The sequence below is a fragment of the Sebastes umbrosus genome, chromosome 10 (assembly GCF_015220745.1).
Source record: "Sebastes umbrosus isolate fSebUmb1 chromosome 10, fSebUmb1.pri, whole genome shotgun sequence".
Taxonomy (NCBI): Eukaryota; Metazoa; Chordata; class Actinopteri; order Perciformes; family Sebastidae; genus Sebastes; species Sebastes umbrosus.
This window is the reverse complement of record NC_051278.1, coordinates 6,890,419-6,909,666: the sequence shown is the minus strand read 5'-3', so window position 1 is coordinate 6,909,666 and position 19,248 is coordinate 6,890,419. Positions and strand designations below refer to the sequence as shown.

Genomic DNA, 19,248 nt, shown 5'->3' with positions numbered 1-19,248 from the left:
AAAGGTCAAGAATGAACCTTCAAGCTCAATATGAAAGCAACATCACTTCGTCCCCAGATACCAGCGATTAACTTACAACAATGTCATCATCTCTAATGGATTAAACTATGAAAATAAGACACAAGTTGTAAATAAACCAGAATTATGTTTAACACCATCTGAACTCTGAAGCGTCTGATTTAATCATTATTAACTAAAGTTAATGCCATTTCCGACTTTGTGTAATTTTTGGTAAATGTTAGCTTTGTGATAGATGTTATAATAATGATAAAAAAATAAATAAAAAAATATAATAGTAACCTAATTTAACTGCTAATGTACTGCCATTTTATATTTTTTGTGTTTATTTGTTATAAAGGTGCTTTACAAACTGCACAGCATACAGTATCCTCTGTCCTTAGACCCTCAAATGGACATGCATCTTGATATAACAAGGCAGCTATGAATAAATATATATATATTTGAATATGTATAATATGAAACTGTAAAATGAGCAACAGTTTAAGTGTCATTAGACTCTTCATTCTCCTTCAAACAGGAACACGTGCAGACATTTCCTCTGCCTCTGTCTCCTCTCTCCGCTCTGCTCCTCTCTGTTCTCATCAGCAGCTCTATTGACTGGAGCCTCCCAGCCATCCCTCCCTCCATCCCTCCATCTCTCCCTCCATTCTTCAGAGGGGCACAATTAAACTAATCTGCCACCCGGCGCTGATTCGTTCCCTCGTTCACCCTTCTCGTTCGTGCACAAGAAGAATACCGGCTCCTCTTCCCTCTGTTTTTCTTTCTCATTCTGTCTCTGCTGCTCCGGGGTGAGCGGCAGGTCAGCCCTATTAGCCTTTTTCACTGTTAGCGGCCCACTAAACAAGACAAGCTTTTATTTCACTCACAGAAACAAACACACACACACACACACAAATCAGGCAGGCACGAACGCTGTTACACCAACAAGCTCTGTAACTCACTTCGTTCTCTTGTCAGTCATCTTTTTTAATTTATTTCATGGTCATTTTTAAATCTTTTCTTATACTTACCTTTCTCTTTTTGTCTCTTTCTTCCTTAACTCTAACAATAATTGCTGGAACTTCCACTTTAGTTGGATAGTAACGGAGTTAAAATGCCCCAGTGATTGCAAAGGATCATGAGTACTACAATTTGCTTAATATATCTGTGCTAGAAGGAGATATCCTAGAGGTGTCATATATTAAAGTAAATGGTGTGATTCATACTTTCAGATGATATATAATACAATTTGAATTAAAAAGTAAAACCTCCAAAACCATGAGTGATGTGGCTGTTTGTAGGAGGGGCTGCCTGTGCTGTCAATCATTATCCATGAATTGCCTGCTTCATCAAGTTAATTGCTATCAGCTTGGTGTGTCATTGGGTGGTTGGAGGTCCCTTGTTGCATGCCATGTTGTCATAGACTAGTTTACAAGAAATGAAATGTGTTTACCGATCATGTATATTGTAGGGATCTTTACCTGAGCACAGTTCTTCATTCCTGGAACACATGAGTAGGTAAGTCTTTATCTTCCACCTTGAAATTATATATTTGTGTGTTTTTTTTGGTCACTCAGTGTAGTTTAACAAGCCGTACGCACTGGAGTAGCTACTGGCTAACCAAGGGTGAAGCACCACCAGGAAAGCTTTTCACTTCCATGGGTTTAAATTACTACAAAATAACCCAATACCAAAGTCCACACTCATGAATTCAAAGACTGTGAAGTCCGAAGCATGTAGGTTATATTACAAACCTGGTTTATTCATGAACCATTTATTTTTTAATTTTACTTAATGATGCTGTTTTGACAAAAATGAGTAAATTGATTATTTGACAATTACTTCTCGTCTCATAAGGCAAGATCCTGGAAGACATTAAAATCAGGCATTCAAAAACATCAAATAAAAACCCACAATTTAACGTGATATGTCCCCACAAAGAGTTATCCCATTCGTATTTATACCATTTCAAGCCCTTGCAGCCTCTCACACTCATGCATTTACCAGGGCTTAAGGCCTAAAGGGGGGACATTGGGATTGGGCCTATTGCTTTTGCATTGGGCTTTAAACACCAGTGACCTGGAAGAGAAAAGTTGTTGCTGGGTCAGGATCGTCCTGCATGTGGTGAGGCCTGAGAAGATTAGCTAGAAATAGCAGCTAGCAATACTGACCGTGTCATTTTGCCTTCACCTTATAGCCTTTATCTGACCCGCTGTTGGCAGCTAATGTCAGTGGCACTTCGGCATAAACAGTCTCACGCTTGCACATGCTTGCAACTAGTCCCGATGTGTTAATCCAATGTTTTAAATAGTTAGCGAAGATGCATGTGTTTGGGAAGTACTGAGCATAAGATTGGATAAATGAGGCTTTGCTGTTGTTTTAACGTGAACCCTATTTACTTCAGATAACCAAGACTTTTCTTTGTTTTCTCATTCTTCATTCATTTTAGAGGCATGAGAGAAAAGCAAGAAGAATTCAGGGTAATACGGGGTGAGTAATTGATAAACAAATGGTCATTTTATGGGTGAAGTATTCCTTTAACATTGACCTTAATATTAAGAAATTCAGCAGCTAATATTAATGTTGTACATTTGATTAGCATAGACCTCGTTAAGGCTCAAATTAGCAGCTAATTCTACATTTGGTAAATCTTGTTATGGCCAAAGTTAATAGTAGCTAATATTAACGTTGTATATTTGGTTAAAGATTATAATCATATGGCTTTAAGTTAGCAGCTAATGTCAACAAAGTGTATTGGGTTTATATTGCCCTAGTGATCTGAAGTTAGCTGCTAATGTTACTGACCCTGTGTATTTTTTTGGTGGGTTTGAAATAAGAACATTTGACATCTAAATGTGGCCACAGCTACATCCTATACCAACCTCCTATTCTAATGTTGTTCTATGTGAGATGTTGGATGCATGGTGAGCTAAATGGAGTGAAGACAGGGATTTCTATTTAGATTTTTTTTATTCAAATCCTAATGTTTTTAGCATAAATGCAAAATATCTATGGTTTGTTTGAGATTCCTCTCCTGTATGAGATGTCTTTTAATGTATTTAATGCTCATTCTGCGTAGGACAGCCATCCTAGGATTGATGTTCCTCTATGGAGCATGTGGTGGTAATTCTAAAGTAACTAATATTATTGACATTGTTTAATTTGAACTAAACATTACTACTGTGACAGACAAATTAGCAGCTCAAATGTCTTACCTTTCTTCATGACGACCTTACTTAGCAGCTGATGGTACTGACTTTGGACTTTGCGGATGACATAGTGCTACTCCCCTTCTACCAAATGGGAAATTCAAGAAAAAATGACAAGACTGGAGAAAAAAGCCAGAGGAGTGTGACTCAAGATCAACATAGTCAGTCCCTTTTTAAGAAATCATTCTCTCTGTGTAGCTTGTGGTAGGCTAACAAGCAGAACTAGTTATGGCCAACCATTACCATAGCCTTATGGTGGCCAAAGTTAATGTCATGCTAATGTTAACATTGACCTTATTACAGCCAAATTTAGCAGCTAATATTAACATTGTACATTTGGTTAACATAGACCTTGTAATGGCCAAATTTAGCAGCTAATACTCATGGTATACATCTTGTAAACGTTGATCTTATTATGGCAAAATTTAGCAGCTTATATTAACAGTATACATGTGGTTAACATACACCTTGTTATGGCCAAATTTAGCAGCTAATATTAACATTGTACACGTGAAAAACGTAAACTTTATTAGATTCATCATATGCAAACAGATACATACATGAAATTTGACCTCTGCATTTAATCCATCAATGACACTTTGACATGCAGACAGTAGGAGCCGGGGATCGAACCACCAACCTTGCAGTTAAAGGATGACCCATTCAACCCACTGAGATATAGCTGCCTCCTGCAGTACAGTACATTCTACATTTGATTAACCTTGTTATGGCCAAAGTTTGCAGCTAATATTAACATTGTACATATGGTTAACATAGACCTCCCAAATGGCCAAATTTAGCAGCTAATATTAGTATTATAAACATAAGAAATGTAAAATGTATTAGATTCATCATATACTTACAAATACATACATGAAATATGACCTCTGCATTTAACCCATCCCAAGTATTTTAGGAGCATTGAGCTGCTGTAAAGGGCTCGGGAGCAACTTGGTCTTGCTCAAGGACACTTCGACATGCAGACAGTAGGAGCCGGGGATTGAACCTTGATACCGTCAAATTTAGCAGCTAATATGAATGTTGTATATAACAGATCAGTTAGTATTTATGTTGGCTGTGTTCTGATACCTTTTCTCATCCTAACTTTAAATGAGATTAATGTTAATATTGAATCCGTTGCCACGCAGTGAAGAGTCTGTGCGTGTAAATTCAGTCCAGAGGGATTACATAACCCAACAACCTCGGACCATGTGAGGTCAGGGTTTATTATGGGATGTTTCTACTGAACGAGGACAAGGGGAGGTCAACTGGACAGGAATCTCTTCAGTGCGGATCCCATTTAGGCACAAAAGTAGGTTTGTGACTGGAAGGTTGCCAGTTCAGATCCCCCAGTTGGTAGAAAGAATCAGCATTTCTGCTGTCTATAAGGTGCCTGTGTGTTTAAACATTGCACAGATGTAAGTGTGCGGATATCTCTATCATTTTAAAAAAAACAAACATTTAAATCACTTCGTTTATTATTATTAGAGATAACCTTGGTGACATAAGTGATCTCATTAAATCTGCACTAGGTAGAATTGGAGCAAATATGATTAGAAAAAGTTATTTTTATAAAACGGTCACTGACGGTAGTGCATGAGACAGGTAAAAAAAAACATTCCCAACTTTATGGAAGTGCAATACTAAATCACTACAGTACTCATTTAAGGAGAAAAAGGGCAAAGGGACGAGATCCCTCAGCTAAGGCCACGTGTTTGTTTAAAGGACCAGTGTGTAACAATTACGGGGATCTATTGGCAGAAATGGAATATAATATTAAGTGTTTTCTTTAGTGTATAATCACCTGAAATTAAGAATTGTGTATTCTTTGCCTTAGAATGAGCCGTTTATATCTAAATATAATATATTTATATCCAAATGACCTACGCTACTACTTACAACAACTGGTTCTAGAGAGGGCCATTCACCTTTTTGCGTCGGCCACCGTAGTTATTCTTCGCACTTGGCACATGGAAGAGACTTCAGGTGGTTGCAACCTCACAGTTAAATACCGCCAGATCCTACACACTGGACCTTTTTAAATGGACTGTTTGTAACTTCTTACACGTATAAATCAATCCGGGTCGGTGTCCCATGCGCGTTTGCGTGTGGCTACGCTGTTCAGACTCAGACTCCAACACAAACTACACGGAAGCACCAAAACCGCAAAGTTCTATCTAGTGAAACCCGTCTGTTAAACAGTGTTGGCCGCGGTCGGAGGACGCGGGGGAGACCGTAGCTTTGGTCTCCAGGGCCGGAGTCTCTGCTGTACTCTGCTCCTCTGCCTGCCTGCCTGCCTTTATTCACACAGCACGCTCGTTACTCGCTCAGCGTGCTCCACCTCTAGACGTGCATGCGCGCACACTACACACTGCAGAAGAGTTAGTTTAACTCTGAGAATATCTAATAAATGTACAGTGGACATTTGTGCAGAAATAACTGCTGCAGCTCCTCCAGACCAACAGAGGTTTCCCGTGTCTTGTGAAGTGACGGGGCTCCACAGCGAGTTACTTTATCTTCTTCGACCGGGGGCTGGTGTCTCTGGAGGCTGAGGCAGGAAAAGCCAACACTAGGATCAACATTGATTCATGGAGAGACCTTCGTCTGGTCAGCTAACATTACTGCCAAGCAGCTGAAATATAGAGTGATATTGTGGTTTTAGCTGATGTGTTTTGCTTCACTGTTTTGGCGGATGCTCGCTCACATTCAGTTAGCGCGTGCACTCAGGCGAGCGCGAGCAACAGGACGCTGACTTCCGTTGACTTAACGGCCACAGGTGTCGCTGTTAAAACCAATTTCTGATTCTTATAAACAGTCCCTTTTTAAATAGGCAATAATTTACATCGTCCTGAAAATTAGATTTACAACAAGCCGACTGTTGAGAGGGCGTAGAGAGACCACTGGCTTAGCAGCTCCCAAATTACATTATAAGAGAACATGATGGGTCTTTGCTTTTGTGTGAGTGCTTTTATTGCATGACTAAAATCAAGTGATACAGACTTTGACAGAACCACTGAAAAGTTAACCTTACACCCATTGGACTACTAACTTCACTGCCGCTGTTTGTCTGAACCTTTGCCATCATGCTGCCTGATTTCACATGGTTTTTGGCCGGGACCCCCAGTCCTTGTTCTCCCTGGGTGTGCCAGCTAGGAGTGGATGTGAACTCTAGGGAGACGCTGCTGCTGATTAGGCCATGTCCTGTTGCTGTCATTAGGACACAGTGGAGACACTCAGCTTAATGGGGGAGACACATCGCAGCTAATTGCCTCAATTTGGATGAAGCCCTGTGACAGCTCGCTGGTGAGGAAGGGCACACACAAGGTCAATTGTCCGCGCCTGAATGCTAAACTCATTTCTGATGTGTTATGATTGACCGCGTAGACACTAATGAACAAGGAAGGGTCATTATTTCAGGGTTCAGAGAGTACAGAAACTGCGGCCGAGCACAAGGAGGCCGTTTTCCGCATCGGCGCACCGAGCTCGGCGGGCAAAATCATATCATTTCAACTTTCGTCATTCCAACGTCAGCCCTTGTCATTTGGAAAATGACCTGCTATAAAGTGATTCCCAGGGCTTTTGGTATTCCTCTCTTGTGAAACATTAACAAAGCAAACAACGTCATCAAAAGTACAAACAGACTGCCGGCTCCAACAGATGGAAGTTGTGACGATGAAAGGTAGATTCAAAGACGCAATCGCGCACGTCATTTTTTTTTAACAAAGTGTGTTTTCATTCTCAAAATCAAGAGAAAACCCACAATGGAAAGTACAAGAGGAACAGTGGACCGAAATCGTATGAATACAACGGCAGACTGCCAGCTCTAACAGAAGGCAAGTTGTGACGATGACGAGATGTAAATCTGTGCTTCATCATTTTTTGTTTGTTTTTTTTCGTTTCATTTTCCCCATGAAAACCTGGAGACAATCATAGTTATAATTATCATAAATTAACATTTTATCCCATATTACTTTAAATGGCACCGGAAACAGTTGAATCTCTCCAAAAAAGAAAGATAAGGGAGTTGCTGATTGAGGAGTGGCCGTACAGAAAAACATGTGGAGGAACAAGTGGAGAAAGTGGAAAAGAAAGTTGGGGTAAATAAAAGGAGAATGGAGGAGAGAATCACAGCGTGATGATGAACAGAAGTATAAGTGAAGTAATCATGGAAAGATAAGATGGAGGAGAAAAAGTAGGACATGAAAGGACATCAACGTAAAGGACTAGTAAGTGGAAGAGATGGAGAAGGGGATGATTGTTAATGAAAAGAGGTGGACAAGAAGGAGGAGAAGGGAGAGTCGGGTAATGCTCGAACATAACTAGTTTGGTACGACATCAGAAATCACAAGTGTTTAGTTGTTCCGAATGGCTGTCATAGAGAGGGATATTGTTTAAATATGTGGATAACAGCGCACTTTTGCAGACACTCTCCAAGACATTCAGTGTTGCACGCAGTTGTTTACATGAAAATTGACGGAAGTAATTATGTAAAGAATGAAAACCTCAACAATGCCAGCAAGTCTTTGCATGAGGTGAGTGTGAATGTCGGATCGTCGGTTTTGAAATGGAAGAAGTGGTAAAATAGGATAGCAGAAAGAAGGCGGATGCAAGACCTAATGTTGTCACAACACTGGAATTTCTAACTTTGATACAATACCGTAAAAAATATCAATATTTGATACCACAAAGGACAAATTGACATAACATTGAGGGTATAAGATTTGAGATTTTTATAAAAGGTTAAATAACGGTGTGTGTGTATCAACATGCTGTTGGAGAGAAAAGAAGAGAAAGCAGAAAGCCGTTTATGAATACTGTGGAAAATGAGTGAGCGTTTCAAATATTCAGTATTGAAACTTCAATATTTTTGACATCACTAGCAAGACTTCTGATCACACATATATACTGCATACAGTATATGCTTTTTCCCCAGTTGCAAAAGAAATTTGAGCAGAGCTTAGAGTCATCTTCCGGTGCTGTAGAGGTGGCTGTAAATTGAATTAAGTCAATGCATTTTTTCTATTTAGTTGAAAAACATTACACAGCTTCTTTGTGGACTGAAAACTGTCACTTCTGATTGGTTACAGCTAAAAAAAAAAACAATCCCTTCCAAAACGGAAAACAGTTAACACAAACAAACTGAATAATTAAAATCTGGTTATCAGACAAGATGGAGAACGAAGAGGAGGTGGAAAACGAAAAATTGGACGAGAAGGATGACAAGGATGCGGTTATGAAGGGAAACCAGAAAGAAGAGGACTAGGAAGTGAAGTTAGACGAGGAAGAAAAAAGCAAGGAGAATGAAGAGAAAAAGGAGAAGAGGAAAAGGGCGAGGAGAGAAGTCTGATGAGGATAAAGAGGAGGTGGTTTTTCTGGAGGCGGGTGGAGGTAAAGAGACGTGGGAGCAGGACAGGGTGCGTGCCTCCATCCCAGACACACTGGAGACACTTTAACAAAGACAGGAGAGGAGACGACATGCAAACACAACACACTAATGACCTCCATCACACAAAAAACAGGCCCGACAATTACAGAAGTTTGTACCAACGCATGAATCCTTCAGATCACATCAGATCACATTTTACTGATTCAGAACATTGAAAACGGTGTATTTACACGAAACCTCACAGTATAGAACATTTCGGGCCTTGTGAAAATTAAAAGCAGAAACTAAAAAAGATGTCAGACTTTAGTGAAAAGAAAAATGTAGAAATAAAATAGAAGTCAATAAAATGTGAAACATTTTAGAGAATAATTAAATGGAACTCAATAAAAAAAAAGATAAATGCTAGTAAAGATATAAAAAGATAATAAAGAGCAATTCACTAAACCAATCATGATTCACAAAATTAATCAAGACCAGGTTTATTTATTATTGTTGTATTGTAAAAGTGCCCATGCCTAAATGTATTTTAAATGTCATATAATAATAATAATAATAATAATAATAGTAATAATAACAATAATAATAATAATGATAATAAAAATAATAATGTAAAAATATCCATACCAAATGTATTTTAAATTTAATAATAACCAAATTTATTTTGATTATTAATTTCGTTTTAATTAAATTGATATTATGTATGTATCATTAATAAAAAATATTTTAAATACAAATTATGATGATGAAAATAATATTGATGATAACAATAAGACATTAATTTAGGTATAGACACTTTTCTTTGAAACAAAGACAATTCCCATTTATATTTCTGATTAAATCATCCAAATGTTTATGTTATGTGAGTATTAATACATTAGGGACTGTGGGGGAAAAAAACGGGACACATAAATGTAAAAGTGTAATTTTACTTTTAATTTTTTTAGATATAATTTAGAAACACCTGGACACAGCCAAATGTTCAGCTGTCTATATTTTGTTGCTGTTTAGAAGTGTTAAAAAAAACATCATTTATTTATATGACCTTTATTTAAGCAGGATGCTCACTTTACAACTACTTTATATTACTAAACAATTGTTAATATTTACAAATTGAGAATAAGGTGAAACTTAATAATTACTGACAATAATTATATGTGAAAAAACATTTTCAAGTCTTTATTTGTCATATGCACGACAATTACAGTGAAGCAGTCGTAAGCAATGATATTCTTGTTCTCAGGCAACAACGCTACAGAACTACAAAATATATAAAAATAAATTCACTCAAGTAAAAATTAATGGAAGTTATAATTTCAATAAAATAGAATACAATTAAATATAATTTTGTGGTAGGCTGATGCACAGTAGTGATAACATGAATAAACTCATATAAACATAATAAAGTAAATATATGTGTAAACTGTGTGGGCAGGTATAAACAGGTAGTAGAATTTAAGAAATAAAATATTTCTTTTGAATACTTTTTACAACCTACAACTAACGTTTTGTTGATATTCACCTTTTTTTTATAACAGTGAACAAAACAACTGATGGCATTACAGGAAGACTGCACAAGGAAAGATTTATAGTGCTTTTCAAAACAAAAATTACAAAATGCTTCACAATAAAAGCGTTAAATATATCAAACAGGTTTTGGGACACATTTCAGAGAATTCATATTTTTGTTGTTTAATTATGGTAGTAAAATGTATCACTTTTTTTCCAGGTAAAATGATATGGTACAGTAAGGTAATTGAAAAAAAAATGGATCCATTAAATGTAAAAGCACATTTGTATTATGAAAGCCAGCGTTATTATCAGTTATCAGATAATATAATCTATAATAGAAAATCTATAAAGATAATATAACATCTATAATGTCAATAGATCTGCTCACCATATTGCTTGTTTAATGAAATTATGTTTCCTTTATAATCAGCATTGAGCTTAAATCTAATAACTCATATGTCAAGTCAGTTTTATCCATGTAGCCAAAAATGACAAATTTAATAAATACATTTAAAAATGTAATATAATAAAGATGAATAATTCTTTATTATATTATATTATAATTCTTTGAATAAGATTAAACCTCCACAAAAAAAATTAAAAAAACTTCAACAGAAAAAGGGAGACACTTCTGTAATGAATCCGTCTACCAGGACGGACGGACATGCAATAGGTGTCATCCATACAGAACAGAACAGAAGAATTACAATTGTACATTTAAAAAATAAATAAAAAACATAATTCTATTTCCAACATTTGTGAAAGATGGGAGTAAATAGAGGGGAAACGAGGGGAGAGAGAAAACAGCAAAAAAAACAGGAAAGAAGAACAAAAGAAAAAGGAAGAGAGCAATGTTTTGTTCCTCGCTGCCCTTTTCCACTCTGGAACACCACTGGTGGCACGTTCAACCGCTGAAGCTGCTAGCCAATCGCCTCTTCTCGTTTGCCCTGTCACCCTGCATCATTGGGGTCAAAGGGCGCTGTGCCTCCCAATTAATGAGCCAGCGAGCGCCTCAGTCCCCCCTCTCCACTCCCCAAACTCCCACAATTCAGTGGGAGACAGAAATTAAGCAGGAGAAAAGGGAAATCTTTCCAACAGCACCTTAACTTGAGCGTCCCTCCAGCTGTTTTGTTAATCCTCCGGATCGCTGCGGAGACCCGGCGAGGCCGAGCTTGTTTTCATTTTTAAAAAACGATCAGTTTTATTAGACAAATAAGCGCAGTTGCACATTGCGAGCTCCCCTTTTCCCCTGGTGGTAACTGTTCACCCTTGTAATCAGATCATGCCTGCTGAAGGGTCAGGAACAAAGACATGCAAATTCTAATTAAATGTGCAGCGTTGGGACAGGCCCCGTTTGATCGCTGAGCCCTTTCATGCCCCCTAATCGCTCCTGACAGCCCCTTCCAACAGATTCTGTGACAAACTTCTCGATTCAACTGAGGGGGATTTTTGAACTTTGCTTGCTCCTGCGGCCTTGGCTCCAGGTCTGTCAAACAATCCAAATCAATGACCCAATTGACCAGTGGTCCCCTTGTTGATAACCTCAATGAGCTCTATGTTGCCATTCATATTGTCACAGGGCTAAATGCCGATAGCATTTTATGGTAATTAAACACTCCTTTGGTTCCTAGCTTTGAATACAAACACTGGACGGGGGGGCCGGAAAGCACGGGGCAGCACTGGCGGCGATGCAGGTGCAGGGAAACGAAGGAGGGATGAAGCGGAGGCGGGAGGGGGGCCACCGAGAGACTGGTACGACCGCAGCACTTTCCCACCAACATGTCCCGGCGCCACCAACACACTCATTAGGTCATTACAATAAGGAAGGGGGCATTTTTTTGTTTTATTAAAAATCTCATTAATCCCACAACAAAAGGCATGTACTGACCTCATTGGTGCCCCTGTTATCTGAATATGCCTTTATATAATGGAGCGTCTAATTGCAACTCGGCGCCTAGCGGCTTTCCCTCCATCTGACCTGGCAGTATTTGGTGTGTGAGGAGTGAAAGGGGAGCTAAAGAGAATTGGCCTCCCGGGGCGACCACTGACCTAATGGGAAACTGGTTTCTGCCACTGTTGGAGAGCTGAGCCTTTCCACAGGTGGGACGCCCCCGGTTACAACTCCTGTAGTTTTAAAACCCTGTGAGTTTAGATCATATTATCTTATTAATGTTACTACAAGGAACTTTTAACTGGTTATGAAACAGTCTCAATGTAATACTGATGCCTCTTTATGACCTACATTAGTAAACAAGACCATCAGGGAGAAGATTGGCTATTTCTTAATGCTTGTCGTCGGTGCCACCGGGTCGGACTCTGGCGAAATCAGACAAAATCATCACTAGAAACTTTAGCTCAGACTCCAGTGGGGCATCTGGCAGCGACCAGCCCACCATGGACAGACCCAGATCTGGCTTCGACCTGCCTCTTGCGGAAGGTGGAGAGCTCTGTGCTCGACAGCAGCGCCTCCTCCTCCAGCGGTCGCCGCTGGAAGCGAACATCGACACCACGCTGAGACACGGGAGAATCAGAAGCAGGACTGGGCTGGGCAAGCTGTCAGACCCATCTGCAGTAAAATTAAGTTTTCTAAAGGGACTCTGGTGCTCGTAAACACTACCGCTTTTGTCCACAGGTACCGCCAAAATCATCACAAAATAAAAGTTCCTCGTAGTAGCTCTAATATCACTTTCTAATTTTTTTTATTTTACTTCTGTAAACACTCAAAAGACCAATTCATTTGGAGGTCTCAAACAAGCTCCTCAGGGATAATGATAATAATCCAATCGTGATAAGTCTCCAAAAACACAAAAGTTAATCTAAAAAAAAGTCAGGTGTGTCATCTCGGGAAGGTGAGGTGATTCATCCTAATATTTTTAAAAGGTTCAAGGTTTTTGCACACCTAAAATTTCATTGACAGGTGAGTAGGATCTAACATGCTGATGCATGTGTAATGTTAAACCATGTGTTCACCATCATAGTTTAGCATGCTAAAAAAAACTCTTAACTGAGAACAAATCGAGGAATCAAGATCCGAAGGTTTAAGAACCAAAACGTTCAGGATTATTTGGATCCTTTTCTGTTAAACTTCAGGCTAGATTTTTCTTTTTCTCAACAAATGTTGTAAAAAACACCAAAACCAGCAAAGAATAAATTGACCAACAAGTATTTACTATTTTGTGTATCAAAGCCTGATATACAGTATCTTCTTCCTCTGTGCCATAGAGCTAAAACACTAAAACAGCTAAAAACACATCAATAAGCCACATTGTTGTACTGGATGACATGTTTCTTCATTACCATTAACACACACACTAGCTGATTTTGCCACATACACCGTCCTGCTGCCCCAAATACTCACTAGAGCACCAAATGTGCATTAATCCGCCGCTTAAAATAGTCCCTAACAAATGCACTATTTACTCTTTAAGTGACCAGCTGTTTTAGGAAATTACTCAGATGTTTTTTTTAATGAAAATATATATTCATAAGCTGTTTTTTAAATATTTAAGTCTTCATAAGGAACCAGTGGGCTCGGAGCTGAGAGCCACAAATCAGAAAGTTTTGAAAAATGGACGAACATATTGTTGGTGTTTTTATGGGATTTGTTGACAGTAAGAAAAATGTAGCTATCAGGATTTGTCCCTCTTAGTTTTACATCATGATCCACAAAAAATTATCTTGTTTGTCAGTATGATAAGACCATCAGTTAAGAACCTTGAATGTAAATGAAAGATTTAACCTTTATATTGTTTCCTGCCTGCTGTGCATCACTCTGTGTCTACATGTCAGTCACAAAGGATTTTCAATTAATCCTCTGCGTGTTTGTGCTGGAGGACATTGACATGTATGACGCTGGGAAAACGGGGAAGACGACGCACACATGAATGAGCCGCCGATCAGACTGTGTTGCTCACGCAAAACTCTTCTTTTCATGATAAAAGCCTCAGTAAAGTGCTGCGTGTGTGGATGATTGTTTGTGTTCTGTTCTTGTGATGAGAGCGAGAGGTCGTATAGAAAGACATTTAGACGGGGATTTGATTATCAGATCAAATGTTTGTGTTAAAAATAATAGATCAGATGAAAAACAAAAAGCAACAGGAAATTCATCAACAAGTCTTCAAATTCAAATCTGTCATCACTGCCCCATCACATCTCATGTCAGCGCCGGCGTCCATAAAGGTAAGGCAACTGCCAAAGGGCAGCACTTTGGCAAGGGCGGTGAAATGTGGGCCAACTATTCATTGTGCCAATCACCTGATGTACGATATGCCATATGATGTGCCATATTGTACGATAATTTGACCATTTTGTGATGCTTACAATTTTAGTCTGTGCTGTCTCATTGTTTTTAATTTCCAGATAGCGAAATTTGGATCACCTCTGTGTTTATGCATCTTTTCTCACGTGACCTCTTTCAGGCTAGGTGTAGGCTATGATGTAGATTAACGTGACACACAAGCACGGCTGTCGTTCTCTCTCCTTCCTGTCTTGTAATTTAATTTTTTAATATAGGCTATTACAAAAATTGTTAGACTGATGGACTTATGGACAGATACCCCTTCCACGTATCATAGCTACATCAGATTTGTAGGCCTGTCAAAAAGTCGTTAAAATGTGTTTTGTAAAATTATCACATTTGTTCTTGTGTTTATGACTTGCTAGTGAAAATTGGAGAGATTTGCACTGGTATTATTTTGTTTGAGGAGCTGAAATTGGATTGTTTAGCTATACATGATGCTGGCATGACTCTGCTGTAAGGAATTTGGAACCAGGTTATTGGGAGTTATTATGCAGACATGTTTGACACGTTATTTGCATGGATCTGCAACGTACTTGTTGACGATGTGAGCACATTAGCGTTTCTGATATACGTTGCAAATAAAGGGACAGCATTATTGTTTTTCGTATAGAGCGACAGAAGTGCAAAAGTATATATCTTTTACTTAAGTCCTACATTCAAGAGTTTACTTAAGTAAAAGTACAAAAGTATTAACAGCAAAATGTACTTAAAGTATTAAAGTAAAAGTACTTGTTGAACAGAATGGTCCCCTTTCAAGGAGTTTTATTATTTTATCATATTATTGGAATATTATAACTGATGCTTTAAGGTGTAAGCAGCATTTTAATGTTACAGCTGGTGGAGGAGGAGCACATTTTAACTATTTTATATATTGTTGAATAGTTTCATCTGCAGCACAGTGTCATTATTTTATAAACCGTTAATGTGTTTTGTTTGTAAAATCTTAATCTGTAAAGTAACTAGTAACTCCAGCTGTCAGATAAATGTAGTGAAAGTACAATAAAGTAAAAATAGTCGTAGAATATAAAGTAGCATAGTATTAAAATTTAAGTACTCAAAGTAAAAGTTCCTCAAAGTTGTAGCCTACTTAAGTACAGTACTTGAGTAAATGTACTTAGTTACTTTACACCACTGTATATATGATATGATGGGCTTTAGAAGAACTGGAGTTTAAGGCTCCTCTTCAGTGTTAGCCGACAGGTGACTTCCCAGTTTTTAACCTGTCAATCAAATGCTGTGGTAGTCATGGTAATGGTGGCTGGACAGCCCTCTGCAGAGGTTAACGTGGACTTAAACTAAACAGCCTGTGGTGACGGAGTGATGAGTGGAGGAGGAGGGAGAGAGCGAAGGGAGAGATGAAAGAGTGCAGGAGGAGAGATGAGTGATCCAGTCATCCAGAGCTACCAGACATCCCAGAGGACAGGAAACACCGTGTTGACCCATAGTCTGCACCCCCCAACCCTCCTTCCTCCCGTTTCTTCCTTTTCACCTCCTCCTACTCCATATAAAAAATGCCTTTTTTTTTTTTTTTTTACTTATTTGTCATTCCCAGTTCCATACTTATCAATGATTATGTGTTTAGTATGTGTCAGAAGTTTACTGTTAAAGGGACAATAACAAAAAAATTTAAATAATTGTCTTCTATTTATGTTTGATTACTCACAATAATTAACGCAGTTTATTCTTTCAAATCTTTTTTATTGTTTTTTTTTATAGACCAAGCAAATGTCATCTTAACAAATGTAGAACATGACACAATGTCCTTAACCTGAAATAAAAAACAGAATAGGGACCCTCCCTATCCCCCCTCCCCATGTTGGTCTTGGTCACATGAAAGGGCCAAAAAAAAAAATAAAATAAAAAAAATAAAAAAATAGTAAATTAAACTAATCAAGAAAAGTAAATTTAAATAAGAGAGAAAAAGTATATGAAATCAGATAATGGATTTAGCAAGAAATAAAAAAATAAAAATAAAAATAATTGAATAAGTACAAAAAATAACGCAGTTTTTTAGGTCAACGGTTCGCTTGATGTCTTACGAATAAAAAGTTATTCCTCCTTTTTCGTTCATTTTCCTACGAATGTCCAGCAACGCTCAATTCTTAGGTTTAGGCAACAAAGTTACTTAGTTAGGTTTCGGAAAAGATCGTGGTTTGGCTTAAAATAACACCGGAAGTGGCGTTACTTAAGTGTGTAAGTTACGTGACAAATAAATAAAAATTGACTTCTGGTTTCACACGGGACACGAACGCCAGTCACCTATCCACCCCAACCTCCTCCCTACACGGCATTTACATTTCCTGGTTCACGATTACGTTAATTACACACAAATTGATTTTGTGGGATATACACGAATTACAGTGCATTACTTTTCGTATAGGTATAGCTACGAATGTTGTATGAGACCAGCCTGTTTAGGTATACTGTGGTAGGATTTACTGTGAAACTGCACACACCAATGTCTGTAAATGATCAAGTGTTTTAGTTAAGTGCTTTGGGTGTTTTTTAATTTGATGTTTTTGTCAATTTTAGAACTGAAAACCATGGAGCTCTGTTAAACTGGCATGCAACAATTAGACCTTCAGACAGCCAAGAGGAAAAATAGTTTTATCCTGTTTTTTGGATGAGCTAACTATATTTTTAAAGGTCCCATACCTGCCTGTTTAAAGAGTAACACCTGTGACCACAACCCGTAGTGATGTCACATTGCACAGACACACCTTTGAGTACACTTCTACATCACTGCAGCAAAGTGAGAGGTTAAACCACTGGAGGTCAGCAATATTAATTTTTTTTGCTGCTGTTTACTTGCTCTTTAAATTAATATGTTATTTACAGTTTGCATTTTTAAAACTCATTTTTACTGCAAGAGACGCACCACAACTGGTCAGTTTGCAGCTTTTAAAAAGACACAGTACCACTATATATTAATACTAACAAAATACACAATGTGCACTATTATAATGTTCATAATATAATAGTGCACAGAGTGTATTTTATAGGCCTAATATTAATATAAAATACACACTGTGTACTATTATAATATTCATAATATACCCTTTTTTAAAGTTGGTGTACAAGAAATTAATGTTAATGTTTTGTACTAACAGATACTTCCATGGGCAACTGGATGTCAAGTAAACAAACCACTGACATTATACAAAATGTTTAAAAGGTAAACTGGAAGTTCCTTTTCCTTGCTGCTGTCAATTTCTATTGTGTGTCCATCAGTGTCCATCAACGTCACAGCTGATTGATTTGTCATTTGATTTATTTCAGATTTAAACTCAGTTGCTGCCGGTGTTTTTCCTGCTCTTTAAACCCTCATCCATTCCCCTCCATGCAGCCTCCTCTGCCCTGACCTCGGCCTCCCCGCCTCCCGCTGTGGTATCCCAGAGGCCCCCGGGGCACCAGGCTCCTTCTTCCCCTCCAGCCCCACCTCCACAGGAAAGCCCCCAGACTGCCGCCAAATACCTCCACAGATTCTTCCTGTGGCTCAGATGCGGCGGGAGGCCCCTCGCGGCTTCGCCTCACTTCCACCACAGGGCCTCGGAAATACCTGAGATCCCTGAGTGTGGTCGCCGTTTATCTGCACCGCTTTGACCAATATTCACTGCCAAGAGGTTCAAACCACAGATGTTCACACTCAGATTCAAATCTGATTTTTTTAGATATCTGTTCTAGGATGTAACCTGCACACAAAACCACTTTCGGACCCCGTGAAGATTAACAATCACACTAGTGTGTTTGCTTATAGGGATCCTAAATACACAAACAAATGAACTAATGGTGAAAAGACACATGAAGGGATTATAACTGTAGCAAAAGGTGCTACGTCCATATTTATAATTACTCTGATAGCTGAAATGGAAGGGTTGCTATGCTTCCGTTAATTAATTAAACAAAATAAATTGTTTCTACTAAGAGATTTCTTTTCATCAGTCTTTCTGGACAGCTGAAGCATAATATTGGTGTTTTTTGTTCATATTCTAAACCAAGCATCTACTGCTGCATTGGAAGGATATATATACAGTATATATATATATATTTGATATATATATATATATATATACTGTATATATATATATATTTGATGCAACTATATATTAGTCAGCTACAGCTCTCATAAGTGTAGGCTGAGACAAAATAATAATAATAATAATAATAATATACTAATAATAATAATAAGATATGGGTCAAAAGTTAATTACAAATTAATGAGGAATTAATTATCGGATTTTAAATCAAGCAGAAAACCGTTTCCCAAAGTTCTGAACTGCATTTTTATAGCTTTATAAATGCTTTTCCTTTGTGATACTTCTTGAAAATTCAAATATAAACTGGGCTTCACAGTAACCTGATGTGTCCACTGAGAGCCCCCAGCTGGGCATCAGACTCCATCTAGTGGTCTGAAGTGTACACAGCACAACTTCCTATAAAACTATGCACTAAAATAACTTTAGTTCCCCCATAAATCAGATGAAATTGACCCCAATTTGCAACTAAATTGAAGCAAATTTTTACCTGCTGATCAGTGTTGGATAGTACATATAGACTGCTTACGTACTATTGTCACTTTCTAGTTTCTTTGTTATTTTGCCTGGCCTTATCTGGATTTTATGAAGTTTCATGTATGTGTAAATGAATAAACATAAACATATGGTCTTACCACTTCTCCATAACTGAAACAATTAACTCAATATTTATCATATAAACTTTTGTGATAGTAAGCTATCCTTTTTTTTATTATTTAAATTACAGCCTTGGTAATGAAGTAATATTTATCACAGGGTTGTCCACCTTTAAGGTAAAATAATTCTTTATTGGTCCCGCAGCGGGGAAAG

The 19,248-nt window shown here is 37.9% G+C and overlaps 1 long non-coding RNA gene across 1 annotated transcript; it reads left to right on the top strand.

Moving 5' to 3' along the window:
- Positions 1–1,349: 1,349 nt before the first annotated feature.
- LOC119495416 lies at positions 1,350–18,332 on the top strand. Its single transcript, XR_005208480.1, has 4 exons — positions 1,350–1,518; positions 2,450–2,490; positions 16,937–17,178; positions 17,684–18,332. It is a non-coding gene; the product is annotated as an uncharacterized LOC119495416 (long non-coding RNA).
- The last annotated feature ends 916 nt before the right edge of the window (positions 18,333–19,248 follow it).